We start from the raw sequence: 13,908 nt of genomic DNA on the forward strand, positions 1-13,908 counted from the left end.
ACAGATCGCTTGCGCTGTCCCAAGCTGAGTTTGGGATAATTGCCACACCGGTGCGATGTGTCTTCATCTGGCTGCCAATGTCAACTCAAAGGAATGTGCTTTCCTAAAAGCCTTCTAATTTAAGGGTACCGGAGCTTTTGCACGAGTCTAGCTAACTAGCACCCAGGCTAGTGAGCTGCTTAGGCTTATGTTTCACAGGTACAGCTAGGAGTCTGAAATATTTAAAACCATATGCCTGTTTGCCTCAAAGGAGAGGCCCTGTTTTTAAAATTTCATTTAATCCATTCTGGATTTACACTTTTAGGCAATGGATTCTCAGCTGCTGTAAAAGTGCTGAAATTAGAGCCCAGATTAACCACAGAATTTAAGAATAGCGTCGACGTGGAAAGTGGTTTTGAACGAGATGTGGGTGTTTATTAGGAATGCTCTGCTGCACAAAACCCACTCCTGAGTCAGAGAGGCCACGTTAATGCAGGAGTGAGCCAAAAGGTTCAATGGGCCCGTGTGCATCCAAAGCTTGCGGTCTCATTCTGAGTGCTGGACCTGGAACGTGCATAGGAAGTGGCCACGCTGGGCAAACAAGGTCTTGGTGGTGCTTCTGTTCCTCTGCCCTGTGGTATCCAGCAGAGTGGCTTCTTGGAGTGGTGTGAAACTGACCATGTCACATTTCAGCAATTTGCTTGGTAATTTGCATCCAAACTGGGAAGGCAAAGATAAAGGGAGAGGGGTGATGAGGACCAGCCAGCCTGGTTTACAGGCACCTACTTGGAGGGCTCTGCCATGAACCTGGCACCTCATTCTGGTGGTGTGGGAACGGAGCCCTGACCATGCTCTGTGTTCTAAGCTGGTTTGCACAACAGCTCTGGTGGGATTCAGAGATGGTTGTTGCTCTCCTGCTGCACTTTCTGCTACGTTTTTTTGCTCTGTTTTTTGCCTCTTGTTAGGCTGGGTCTAGGCAGGTAGATAAGGCATGTTCCGTGCATGCTGGTTGCTGTAGGAAACAATTCACATTTTGAGCAACCACCAGATAGAATAAACATCAATCCCTCCGGTTCTAGCAGCAACAAACCAACACAGAACTACTCTGGTGAGCGTGAATTTGCTGAATAGCATTGGACACTGCAGGTTTCACGTGCTGCCTTGACCTAGACGTGCTTTGTTGGCAGGGTGCACTCCAATTCCTGCTTAAGCTACAAGGGGACTGTCAGCAGCTCTTAGCAATCTTATTGCTTGCGTTATTTTATTTCTGTCTACTAAAAATAGTCACAAAAACTCCTCAAAATAAATAAAAAATCAAACCGAGCAGATCTTCTCTCCTAAGCCCAAAAGAGGTGGAAGTGCTGTTGATGCCGCCTTAAAAGAATAAAGATGTGTGAAAAAAGCACACCAGGCATTATAAAAGAATGCCCCTCTGTCTGTGTGCTGTTACCAGGAGAACAGCAGCCTTCCCTGGCAGCAATGAGCTTCCTGAAAGGTGTTACAGCTTTGCCTCAGAGGCCTTGTATCCAGGATAACAGTGATTTACCTTATTTACTCGGGCCTGACCTACCCTTTAGTATACTGCTCCTTCACTTAGTCAGCGAAATGGATGCCAGATATTGTTCTCCTGCAGGAAGTTCTTCCTGGAATTCTGCAGCAAACCGAAGGCTCAGGCAGTGGGAAAATGAAAATAAGGTCAACTTTCCCTTAGGACTAAAAAATACAAGAAATACACGGACACCATCTGAGACCTCCTTCCCAGAAAAGTAGAAGCCACAAATACAGCCAGATTACACAAACTGGCTCGATTGTAACTGTTTCTTGCCACTCCTTTCAGGCTGAATTTGATCTAACCTGAGTTTAAAACAGAGAGAGGAAAAAAAAAAGATTTATTTCTGTAAAAGATTTGTTTGGAGTTGTTGTGCTGTGAGTTGTGTTGTTAAGCTGATGGTAAATGGTTGAATATTCCTGGTGGCTACTCTGCCTGGAAACCATCTCAGAAGTTGTGTAGCAGGAAGGATGCTCAGCCTGCAGCTGTGACAGGACCAAAGTGTGACTATATTGGGGGTATTCATAGCCCTTCCCACTTCACTCGGCCCTACTTTCCAGAAATTGTGAATCATAGTTTTATGAAAATTGTAACAATAAGGAAAAAAAAAAAGAAGTCGCGCACGTTTCCCAGGTTGCTGAATGTCACTCTGTCAGTTATGTCTCTTCTTCGCTTTCATCTTCTGTTTCTGAATTCTGGAGAAATCTTTGTGTCTGCTCTTTAAGACTGAGGTAACCAACAAATTACAGACTGGCAATAAAGGGCACAAAGATGAGGACAGGAGTACTATGGAGCTTGGGCAATAACAAGTGACGGAGCTGAAAAGTTACCAAAAAATGTTGCAGAGAAACAAAGGATGTGGTCTTAGGGTCCCTAGAGAGTACAGTTATTTTCTTATATTTTGTTCCTATTATCACTTTCATTTTGTTCCAGGGAGATTTTCAGCAACTTGAGAAATACTCTTTGGGGCCAACTGTCCTTCAGATAAATGCGCGCAGCTCCTGGACTCCAGCTGGAGCTCTGGTAGGCATCTTGGGGCAGGATTCCACCTTTGGTGGCTGGTTTCCCAACCCACAAGTTGCTGAAGTATACATATGCATGCAAATGCAGGTACCCCATAGTGACTGCTTTAACCTCTCTTTAACATGTAAAAATCCTAACACAGTGGGGATGCATTTGTTAGGAAGCACTGAGGGAAACATACATATGAGGCTGTTTTTATCCCCTATGCGTCATAATCATAACTTACTTTTTGTATTCATCGAACCAACAAGCACACGTACTCTGTAAAACAGCCACCAGATCCCATGTGAGGTACGTTTCAATTTTACGGTAAATTTCCTGTTTTATGGATTTCTTTCTGAAAAACTCCTTGCAGAATTCTCGGAAGAATATGAACTTTCCTTGAGGCACCAGAAATTGCTGCCCTGCTCATAGTATTCTGCTTTAGTCCTTCCTTCAGCTTTACTGTTGGTCTTACTGATTGTTTTCATTGCTTCTCGAATGCTTTATTTCCAGTTTGCATGCTTCTCATTAGGGCTGCTATTTTTGGGTCGTCTTAAAATATATATTTTACTGCATTCAGCTAATTACATGGAACTTCTTCAGATGTGAGAATACATCTTATTTACAAAACCCCCCTCTGATCAGGCATTAGTTAAAATACATGCACAGGATATTACAATTTGAAGTGTGCAAGGCATTTGTGTTTTAATTAAAATCTTGGAGGAGAAACTTGTTCACATGAATTACTAGCTGGATTTTTAGCAGGTTGTATAAATGGTGACAAATTACATCTTTGTATTCAGGAAGAGTGTGGAGTTACTTGGTGAAAATCGCTACATATGTTAAATCTTTTCAGTGTCTGCTATAAATATTAAAGATATGTGGGTATGAAATTACGAGAGTGCAAACGACCCAAGAGTAATTAAAATACTTGATCTGCTTCTGTTTGCTGCAGAGAAGAAGCCTGGTTCTCAGGCCTCTCTCTAGAACAAAGCAAAAAGTGGGAAGGAGAGAAGAGCCAAGCGTGTTACTTGTAACTTCTTGGGGCAGCATCAGCAATTATGGGGCAGTGAGGGCAGGACAGATGAGAGAAAACCCTTACAAACCTTGGAAACAATGCTTGGTTCAACACCTGGTATATGTGAGGAGAGACCTGCCTGAGACACCTTCTGTAAGTGCACTATGTGGTTATATTGGTGTTGTCTACTGCAGGCTTGTTCTATACCTCTATTTTATGGGCATATTTATTCTGTGCAAGAGTTTGTCTTGCTGAAAGTACTTAATGTTCTACCTCAAGCAAGAGGTGCTGCTGCAGGTAGTGCTCACAAGTCACATGCTAACGTTTTGGGGCTGGGAGGGATGGTCATATCTTATCTGCTTGGATCAGAGTGCTGGAAAGTCGTGTATTTCCCTGGGAAAAAAAATGTTTCTATGATTGTCTTTGTTCATTTGGTGGAGCTTGAGAAATTAGGACTGCTGGCAAGAAACTGGCTTTTGAGAAAATGGAGAGTTTTTAAATTCAGTTAAATCTGCTGAGGAGACTTCTTAATTATTGGTGAACCTCTCATGCTTGCAAAAAATACCCTAATATGTCTGTCTACAGTAGAAGTGCTCATCTTCAAAAATGACACCTATATTAAATTAACTTGTTTCTGCTAGCCTCTTGTTTACTTATGGCTGCTTTCATTGTATCATAAAATGCCAATAATGGAGATGACTTACGTCATCTCCTTCAACATGTGCTCTTTGATGTGTTCTTATCCCATACGTACAGGAAGGATTTAGGTCTTGTGATTTAGGTCTAGCTTGAAAGAGATGAGTTTTGCCTTTTGCTTATGTGGTGTTATGACCTCTAGCTTCATTTGCATTGAGGACTTTTAATTGCAAACTGAAAATAAAGGGAGCAGCAGGTAGCTGGGAAACTTGGTATATAAATCATAGAAGCAAATCTTAAGTTTCGTTTTGGGGTTCATAGAAAAAAATACAGTTCCACTGGAAAACTATTGTAGGAGTAGTTCCTGGGGTTTTGGGTATCTTCACACAATGGCTCTTTATTGCTTTAACAAGTTTTTGAACACTTCTGGTTATTGAAGTACCACATGCTCCATAGGCAGAATCAGTAGTGTGAACATGGTCATTTACTTTATTATAATAACTTATTTTCTTCAATAGAAGTCTGCTATGTCATCTTAGACTTCTTCTAGCCTGATGGCAGGCTTTTAGCAATGACCACGCAGAATTTGTTAGTGCCTTGTGCTCTGTGAAAATATCATTCTGAATGCTCCCAAAATGTATAAAGATCATTTTAAAAATGTGTAGGAAGAATCTTTCCTGATTGATGTAATTTTCCTCACTTCAAAGTGAAACGTGCTTCAGCTACACTGAAGCTACAGTGCTTCAGTGTGGTCACTTGCTGCAAGGATGCTGAAGGAAGGGCTGCAACCCAGTGCATGTCTCAAGTTAGAGGACAGGAAGGGTTTTTTGGTTGTAGGAGGCACTGAACTGACCCCAACACCAAAAGGTTCATCCTTGGTTTGCTTTTTCTTTTTAATAATGTATGTGTAATCAGCACTCTTACTATGTGTGACAGAACCCCACTGGCAATGTTTCCCTTTGTTGCCCCAAGGACGTGTGAGCATTTAGTGTTTGAGCACTACCTTGGGAGCCTACCAAGTCTTTGAAGGTCAAACAGGAGAACTAAGAGAGAACTCCAGAAGAAAACTGTGGGTCATTAAAGCAGGAAAAAAACCACTAACTTCTGCAGCATCTGATATGCTGCTTCTCCAGGTGTAAACATGGAAAAATCATCTCAGCATTTCTGTAAGGATTTCCACCACTCAAATGAGTCATTCTGTGCTCTGTTGCCTTCCAACCTTCTGTATTTGCAGCCAAAGTGGGCAGAGCCCTTCTCCTTCACTGCTGACTCTGTGATGATCTCCAGGAGTGGGTTCCTCTCCCTTTGTGCACTTGGAGAAAGGAAGTGATGGCCGTGGGGAGATGCAGGAGCTTCCTCTTCCTGCTGGTCAGCTGCTTTCTTCCCGGCGTTGGCCACTTTCCCGACGGGCTGCTAAAAACCCAAAGCGTGCTGGCTGGAGTCCTGGCCTCATTAAAACCCATGCCAAACCTCCCATTGACTGCGGGGCTCTCGCCCAACTCATCCAACGATCTCACTGCGTTGTTTATGGGATTGTTCCGATGGGTTTTCCCAGGCAATGCTTGGGCAGTTCGGAGCTTTCCTCCTCTGCGAGCAGGAAGCTGGCTCCAAGCAGAGCTGATAATCAGGCAGCACTTAATCAGTTTTAGCACCATATCTTTATTAATTGGACCGAAACAGGACTCAGCTCTTCAGGACTTCCTGGAAGCATGAGCCTCTTTGTTTTCTTTTCCGTATGCACCGTGCATGAGACGGCCCGGTACAGTGCTTCCTGCAATGTAATTACACATACATCAGAGAGCTATTGGAAATGGTAGGAGGACACCCAGGGAAATGGACTTCCAGTCCATGAAGTACTGGAAGTTGCTTTAACAGAGGGGAGGGGAAAAACACACAACAACAAATCGCCATCTCAAATGATATTGTACAGGAGCAGTATTGACACTGCTGGAAGATTCTTTTTTTTTTTTTTTGAATTGTTGATGCAAGAAGTAGTTAAAAAGCAGATTTTATAAATTGGGCCTTTATCTAGGAAGAGTAAAGTGCCTCATTTTTTTTTCCAAGTTTCACAAATACTTTTTTTTTTTTTTTGTTAAGGAAATGGGAGATTTTTCATTTGGCTGAGCTCATTTACTTGGACTTGCTTGGTGCCATATGCAGTAAAATCCAGGCAAATAAAAACATGAAACAAATGATTATGCAAGGGGAAAGAATCTTGAAATAAAAAGATTCAGTCTTGATTTGGAAGTGGCTCACTCTGTGGTCCCTCTGACCTCAAACACAACAGAAAAGCACATTACTGAAAACCACGAAAAAGCAAATAACACTCTTGGCCAGTGCCAACGAGGGCTGTGATCCTGCCCATGGGCAGCCTCAATGACTGGAGGTTGTGTCCCTCTGCACTGCTGTTTTCAGTGATATAGTGGTCCAGGCATGTTCAAGAGCTGATGTGCCCCTTGATTCTTATGTAGCAAAGGGTAAAATCTGTTCCACTTGCCATTTATTTCTGATACTCCAGGATGAAACTCTGTGTGCCAAAGCTTTGGTTTTGTAGAATCAATTCTGAGCCTTGCAGTGCAAAACAGGGAGGAGAAGGGAGGCTGTGCAACATGCAGGAATCCCTCTGCAAGTATTCTTATCATCCCTTTAAAAAAAAATACAGGAGGAAAAAAGTCATGTGGGAGAAATGATTTCATAAATTTAATAAACAGTTCAAAGTCTCCTGCAGGACTTCTCATACTATGCATGTTTTTCATTGTTCTTTAATGAGTAAATGACCCGTTAATGTGCATAAGAACGTATCAGAAGCACATGGCAGTGAAGAAGCTTGGGTGGTAGTAGATTTGATCAAAGATTTTCAAATCTGACCCCAAGTATTTGATGAAGAAGATTAGCATGGAGACAATTTACCAAACAAATACAGCATTAAGAGCCAAGAGACAGGCTAAGGGAATTGAAGGCTCCAGATTGCCCACATAAAGAATATCATTAAACATAAAGAAAACAAAGCCAGGATGAATGTCTGGGATGTGGAGTGCCATGCAACAGGGCTTCTGTGGACGATTGATTCTTTTTAATGCTCTTTTTAACATAACATGCAAGTTTTTTTTTTTTAATTATATATATTATATAAAGTTGTGCCTGTGACCTGGGTTCTAGCAGTGTTACTCCAAGCATTTAAAAAGATTTCTGGAGCAGAATTGGTTAATTAGTGCTTTGTGTTACACTGTGTTACATATGACCCAACCAGAGATAAAAAGGTTTAAAGGTCTCTTGTAACCCTGCAATGCCATTTGTAACACAAAAATAACCCCCTTTCATTACTGGCATGCCACTGTAGCAGGCAGGTTATTTTTTCCCTTCGCTGCAATGAGGGCAGCTTTCGCATCAGAAGAATTCTTGGCAAATTAATGCGCTACCTCTTGGGCTAATTAAATTAGAAAGGATCAAAAATACAGAGCAGCTTTTGTGGTGGACACAATGTTGTGCTTCATGCATCTCGCTCAGAGAGGAATTTCTGCCATTTAGCCCCTTTTTGCCTCTAGCAGCGTTCTGGACTCTCTAACACAGTCAAGTTCCTAATTTGCCTCAATGAGAGAGAATTATTAACTGATAATAAGAAAAGGAGCATTCACAGCTCCAGGCTGGGCTGCGTGGAAAAGGGTGAGCTACGCAGCACCTGAAGCGCATGCAATTTTTATTAATTCCTGCCTAAAACAACGCATTCAGGAGTAAAATTGCTGTTCAAATGACAAAAACAATTATAATTTCGATTCCTCGTTTCTGAAAATATGAACTGCTTTATATCAGATACGGCTTAGCTTAAACTGATAATAAGTTCACCTTTCCTTGAGCCTGCACTGAGTGGTTTTGTTGGTAACAAGTGCATTGCATTTAGAAGTTGGTTCCACTTAAACTGATTGTTTTTATGTTTAGAAATATTTCTGAAAGCATGGGAGAAAGTGCAGTTCTTCATTTGAGCTAGCAACTTAAATGGTAAAAGTGCTTTTTCTCATTGTAAATAGCAATTGCATTGGTCAGTGAGAATGATCTGTACAATAAAGGGCATTAAAATATACCTAGGATAGTGCAAAACAATAAAGCAAGAATGTGCATGGATGGGCATAAGCTTATAGCAGGCTTTTCTCTTTTTTTTTTCTTTTTCCCTTCTCCTGACAGGACATTTCTTGTTAACATGGGGTTATGTGTTTTGACAGACATCCCCATCAGAGTTGGACTGGACCGTGCTCCTCTTCCAAATGTAATTAATGGCCCCAACCACGCAGGCACACGGGGCCTGCTCTGCCTGCACTTAGGCAGGGAAATTGTATTAAAGCTAGCAGGAGTTGGCTGGGTAGGGAAAACAGGGTGAAGACCCTGCATTTAAAGTTCAAAAAATAATTCTTTGTCCAAGAACCGCTAAACTTTCTCTGCTTTCAAGATATTCAAACTTCTGCTGTTTTTTTTCTACGTAGATGCTGACCATAGGAAAAAAAAAAAAAAGTATATTCTTGCCCTAATGGTTTCCCTCGCTGCCATACCGGAGTCTGCTGAACTTTCAAGCATCATCTGTATCTGCTTTATTTTTTATTTCAACCATACACGCTTTTATATGTGCCTGAAAAAAATAAATTCAAAGATCTTGAAATAGGAAGGAGGGCATGCATGCGAGTTACAGCAGCCCCGGGGTAACAGTATCTCGCTCACTAATGATTCACATGGAGTTTGTGACTAGTTAGACTCGCATTTTCCTCTTCAGAGAAGTAAAAGGATGCTGTTGAAATAGTTTATATTTCATTGGCAAACTTCGCATCTTCTCAAATAATTTTTCTTTTGGCACGTGTTTAATTTGGACGAGGAAAAAAAGCGCATGGTAACATGTGAAAATCCTGAATATTAGTAATTTTGTTTATTTTGCAAGGAATCAACCAGTGCGTGGCAGATAAGGCTTGTATGACTCATGATGGCTGACTTCTACCTGCTGATACAACAAATAGCACCAAGGGGCCTGCTGGTGTAGGGCCCGTGTTGTGCTTTGCAGTAACAGTATGGTTGCAGACAACCCCTCCCCTGGAGAACTACAGAGTCAAGAGAAAAGAAAGGGAAAAAAAAATGAAGAGAGCTATCTTCCATCTTTTGAACATAGGATGGTTTTAAAATTTGACTCCCATGTTCTTGCAGCTCTAGAAAAAGTAGATTGAAGGGGGAAAAAATAACACTGCGGAGCCCTTAATTGTTTCTTTGAATGACCTTTGCAATGAAATATTCTTAGTGTGTAAAGGTGGGAGAGCATGACATGTAATTTGTAAATTTTTTCTTTAACGTGGTACTGACTAAGCTCTGTAGATCCTCGTAGACTGCCAAGAAGCTGGAAGTCCCTGTTGTCGTGCTCCCACTCTGAGCTGTGTGTTGGGGGCGTGAGTTTATTTTTGTGATGAGAGGAAACATGAAAACGAGAGCATGTGCAGCGCTTGGGCTCAGAACCTGGGAACTAAAGATGTATTTCAGTGGGAGATGGTGCTTTGGTACCTGAGCAAGGCCATGGTGGGAGGCTGTGGGTCCATGTGTTTGTGGCAGGCAGCTGCTATGGATTGCTGCTCTCTTGCAAAAATGATCAGATGATAAAATAATTCATTCCGCTGTCATGTTTAAAGATCTTAGAGGAACTGTGTCACAGGCTGATTGGATGAGTCATACAAGAAGAATGTTCTTTCTGTGTGTCTGAGAATGGGCAGAAATAGTTTTATAGCATGGCTGTTGGGATGGGAGGGATGTGGCCTGGACTCCACGCCAACTGGAAGAGGCTCCAGAGACAAGCAGGCACTGTTTTGCTGCTGGATTAGGAAGCTGTAGATAACTCAGGAGTCACTTTATGCTGCACCAAAATGGGTCATTGACATGGCCTGCTCTTTTGCTGGCAAAAGAGATGACTTCAAATATTTCTGGCTGCTTAGAGAGGATTAGCGAGGCTTTTACAACGTGCTGTGGTGGAATATGGGCATGAATAAAAGGCAAAATAAAACTATAAGCACTCATCTCTTAACTAGAACTGAGAAATATGTTTTATCAAATTATTTGAGAGTGGGAGTGAGCTCTCAAATCTGTAGAAGTCTTTTGAAATATTACTTCCTGTACACTCATTAGAGCAACCTGGTAAAAAGAAAATCTGATTTTGCACATAACTTAGGCAGGAGGAAAACCTCGGTATTTCAAGCAAAACTGAAAGGTTTTTCTTAGTCATTACAAAAAGTGAAACTCCTGACCTTGCATTTATAAATTTGCATGAAACAATTTTGTGGAAACATCACTTTCAATTTCTAGCACTCTGACAGGAAAATGAGGAAATTTGGAAAAAGGGAAGGCCTGATAATTTGTAGAGCTAGCTAAACATCACTTGCCAGGAATTTCCACATCCCGTGGATGATAAAGTGACTTTCTGAACAGGTGACACCTACTAATGCAAGGCTGGACACGAAAATCATCCCAAGCAATATCCCATGTACATGCAAACTAATGAGAACCTGGGTAGGTTCTGTTTGCTTTTGTGGTCTGTGATGTCAAATGAGGGTTTTTGTTTTTTGTTTTTTTTTGTGTAAAGAAAGCCTGCGTAAATTTTAAAAGGACAGGGGACTCACTCCACCAGTCTTATGTTTCCAGGCCTTCTATTTGCCAAGGTTTGTATTTGGGCAAATCTACATGCTCAACTGACCAATGACTGCATTGCCTTTGGTGGCTGTGACACATTATTATTGGATGTCAGTGAATTAAATATAATATTGCACACATTGAATGATCATAAATTCAGAGACATCCCTTGTTGCCTATAATTCTGATTGGACTTAATAGGTGGTCAGACAAATGGGTTTAGGCCCTTTGTTGCTTGGTTCGTGCCTAAGGTTGAATGTATTGCTTGTTCTGCTGTTCCTCTATTATTTAATGGCATCCACAGCTTCCAGACCAGTATGAGATGCAGGAACTGTGTAGAGAGAGGCTCTGCAAACACACTGAAACTGTGTATGTTGTTCTGTTGCAAATGTATCACCAGTGTGTAAGAAAATGTGTCTAAAACGCGCAAGAATTTCTCTCTCTATATGGGAAACTTCGATTTTTCTCCATCTCTGTTTTCCATTTAGTAGATCTCAATGAGATGTGGGAGTTTGGATATCCTTCCCTGCTCAGGAGCTGCAGATGGTCCCTCCACCAGGACCGAGCACCTCCTGCAGCGCTTCAGCCTGGCTTCTCCTCTTCTGGGGAGGCCACGTCCCTGTTGTTGACGTCTGTTTGCTAAACGAATGTCCTCTTAGATACACAAACTATTGCATGCTTTTAAAGCAAAACCGGTTTGGCACTGATGATTCACTCCACGCAGTTCTGCCCAGGCAGTGATTCTTTTCTGAATTCCACCCCCCCTCAAGAAATTTCATTTCCTGACGGTTGAGATGTTTCTGAGTGGTATTGTTTTAACCTTTTCAGTGGGTGCTCTCTTTCCCTCGCACACTGCAGTTGGAGACGCAGGTTTGAATTCACACTTCTCTTAGCATGGAGGTCAGTAGTGGAAAAAATACTCCATGCTGGGAAGGATGGCACTTGACCTGGGGCTGTGGTACTCAAGGACCCCAGTACTGCTTGAAGAAATTGAAGACACTGAGGCTTGAGAAAATAAAAATCTGTCAGCTTTCTCAGCTCTTTTCTTTTTCCTTATAATCAGAACTTTTGTTTTGTTCCCAGTCAAATGGCATTTGATGACGTAAATTGCTGTAAAGGGAAATTCATTCCACGGATCTGCTCTTGGATCCTATTGCAGGTTCTGGATTACACCGGCCTGCACATCTGTATCTGAAATGGTGGAGTTCCAGGAAGGCGCCAGCAGGGAATGCTGCCATGATTTCTGCACTGAAATTTTTCACAAGGTTGTTGTCACTGCTTCCTTTGGGCAGCCTTGGTCTCTAATTCGGGAAGTCACACAGTTTACAAATTACTTCAATTTCTAAATGAACGAAGACTACAGAGAAAATGACAGTGTCCCAATTCCCCATTTTGCATTATTTTTTGAAGTTTTTCTCTCTCTGCAATTGCTAATAACAGATGCTTGAATTCTAGTCAAGTGAAAAATTTGATTTCAAAAGAAGTTGGATTGTATCCTAGCATCAGTTTGGCACCTATGAAAATACAAACATATGCAAGGGCTTCACTTTCATCTGCATTCAAAAATAATATTAAAAAAAAATCTAACGGCAAAATTCTGAAACTACTTATTTAGAGGGAAAAAAGCTCTTCAAAAAGTACAAAAGTTTCTGATAGGAAATTTAAGTTATTACTTAACAGCTTTGAATGTTAAGTGTATCTGAAAACTGGAATGTAGGCCATGCTGTCTATTTGTCAAAGGAATTGCCTTTGATCTCATCATCTCACTTTCTGTGGCTTTTAAGCTCAGTAATGCTTGGTTCTGAAGACATCGTACTTTGGCTTGGGATTCCCATGTATATGTTTGATTTGGGTTCAGTCTTGGGGTGTTCTGTTCTAGTTGGGCTCAAGCATATGGTTTGATTTTACGTTAACTTACAGCATTTCTTACATATGCCCATTACTCATTCACCACGCAAGTTCAATAAAATTATGGCATCTTTTATTTTTTTTATTTAAAGCTGACAAAGAAGTCATACTTAAAACCAATCTAGGAAATTACTTCATTGTCAAAATTATTTCCTCTGATCATTTCCATGCTTTAATTTTATATTATTCTTTCTGGAGCTGTAGCAGAGGACTTTTACCACTGGAATGAACGAGAAAATGACATCATAGTAAAATGTCATGTTTTTTCAGCTCTTAAATGGCTGAACTACAATTAATCAAAATTGGTGTGATTTTTATGAAGTGGTATGACCAATAATTTAGAATTTTAATTGGTACCTGAAATGTCTCTTCTAAGGCATAAACATTTAGAAATAGTGGTTTTCTTTTTCTAAAGAACTACACTAAACGAGCGCGATCACACATTGCTAGCATCGAGTCTAGCCTGCCCCATGTGAAATGGTGAATACAACAGGGTTAAAAGATGCCTATTTTTCTTTGCGCTGTCTGAGAGGATGTTGTGCGTAACTCTGCAAAGATAGCTCGTTTCATTTCAAGTTGCACGGAGCAGAGTATGGGATGGCAGCCTGCCAATTAGTGATCCATTTTCTCAGAAACCTAGTTTGAGGCGTTGCCAACCAGTCACATACATCTTATCTTCAGCATCATAGTGCAGTCTCGTAATTCGTGCAAAATTATGTTTGACGTTAAATTATAAACCCTTAGTGTAATAATAAAAAAAAATAAATAACCCTAAAAGCAAATTAAAAATTATGTTTTCACTGGAGCAGGTTATAAGCCCACTAGAAATGTGATCTGTAGTCATCAGTCTATGGGCAAAATTCCATTTCTCAATTTTTTTTTCCCCTCTCTACTGAGTAAAAAAAAGCTGTAATTCACAGAATGAAGTTTAGTTCGTTCAGGATATCTTTTTTTTTTCTTTAAGATGGTTGACAATAGCTTTTTTTTTTTTTTTTTTTTGCTGTCCCACGTCCAAACTACTGTAGTGTGGCCCCTTGCAGTGTTCCAGCATTACCAGCTGTGGGTTTGGGGAAGAAAATCTTCCTCCTCCATCCAAGATATGATGCAGCACCACGTTTCCTGGTGTCTCCAACAGACTCATAAATAACCACTGATTTGTAAAGGTTGA

General features: G+C 41.0%; 1 long non-coding RNA gene across 3 annotated transcripts in view; it reads left to right on the top strand.

Annotated features, from left to right (window-relative positions):
- LOC110400482 overlaps positions 1 to 13,908 on the top strand; it is a 119,502-nt gene that overhangs the window by 73,715 nt on the left and 31,879 nt on the right. The gene's annotated exons all lie outside the window — the stretch shown is intronic.

The sequence above is a fragment of the Numida meleagris genome, chromosome 5, assembly GCF_002078875.1.
Source record: "Numida meleagris isolate 19003 breed g44 Domestic line chromosome 5, NumMel1.0, whole genome shotgun sequence".
NCBI lineage: Eukaryota > Metazoa > Chordata > Aves > Galliformes > Numididae > Numida > Numida meleagris.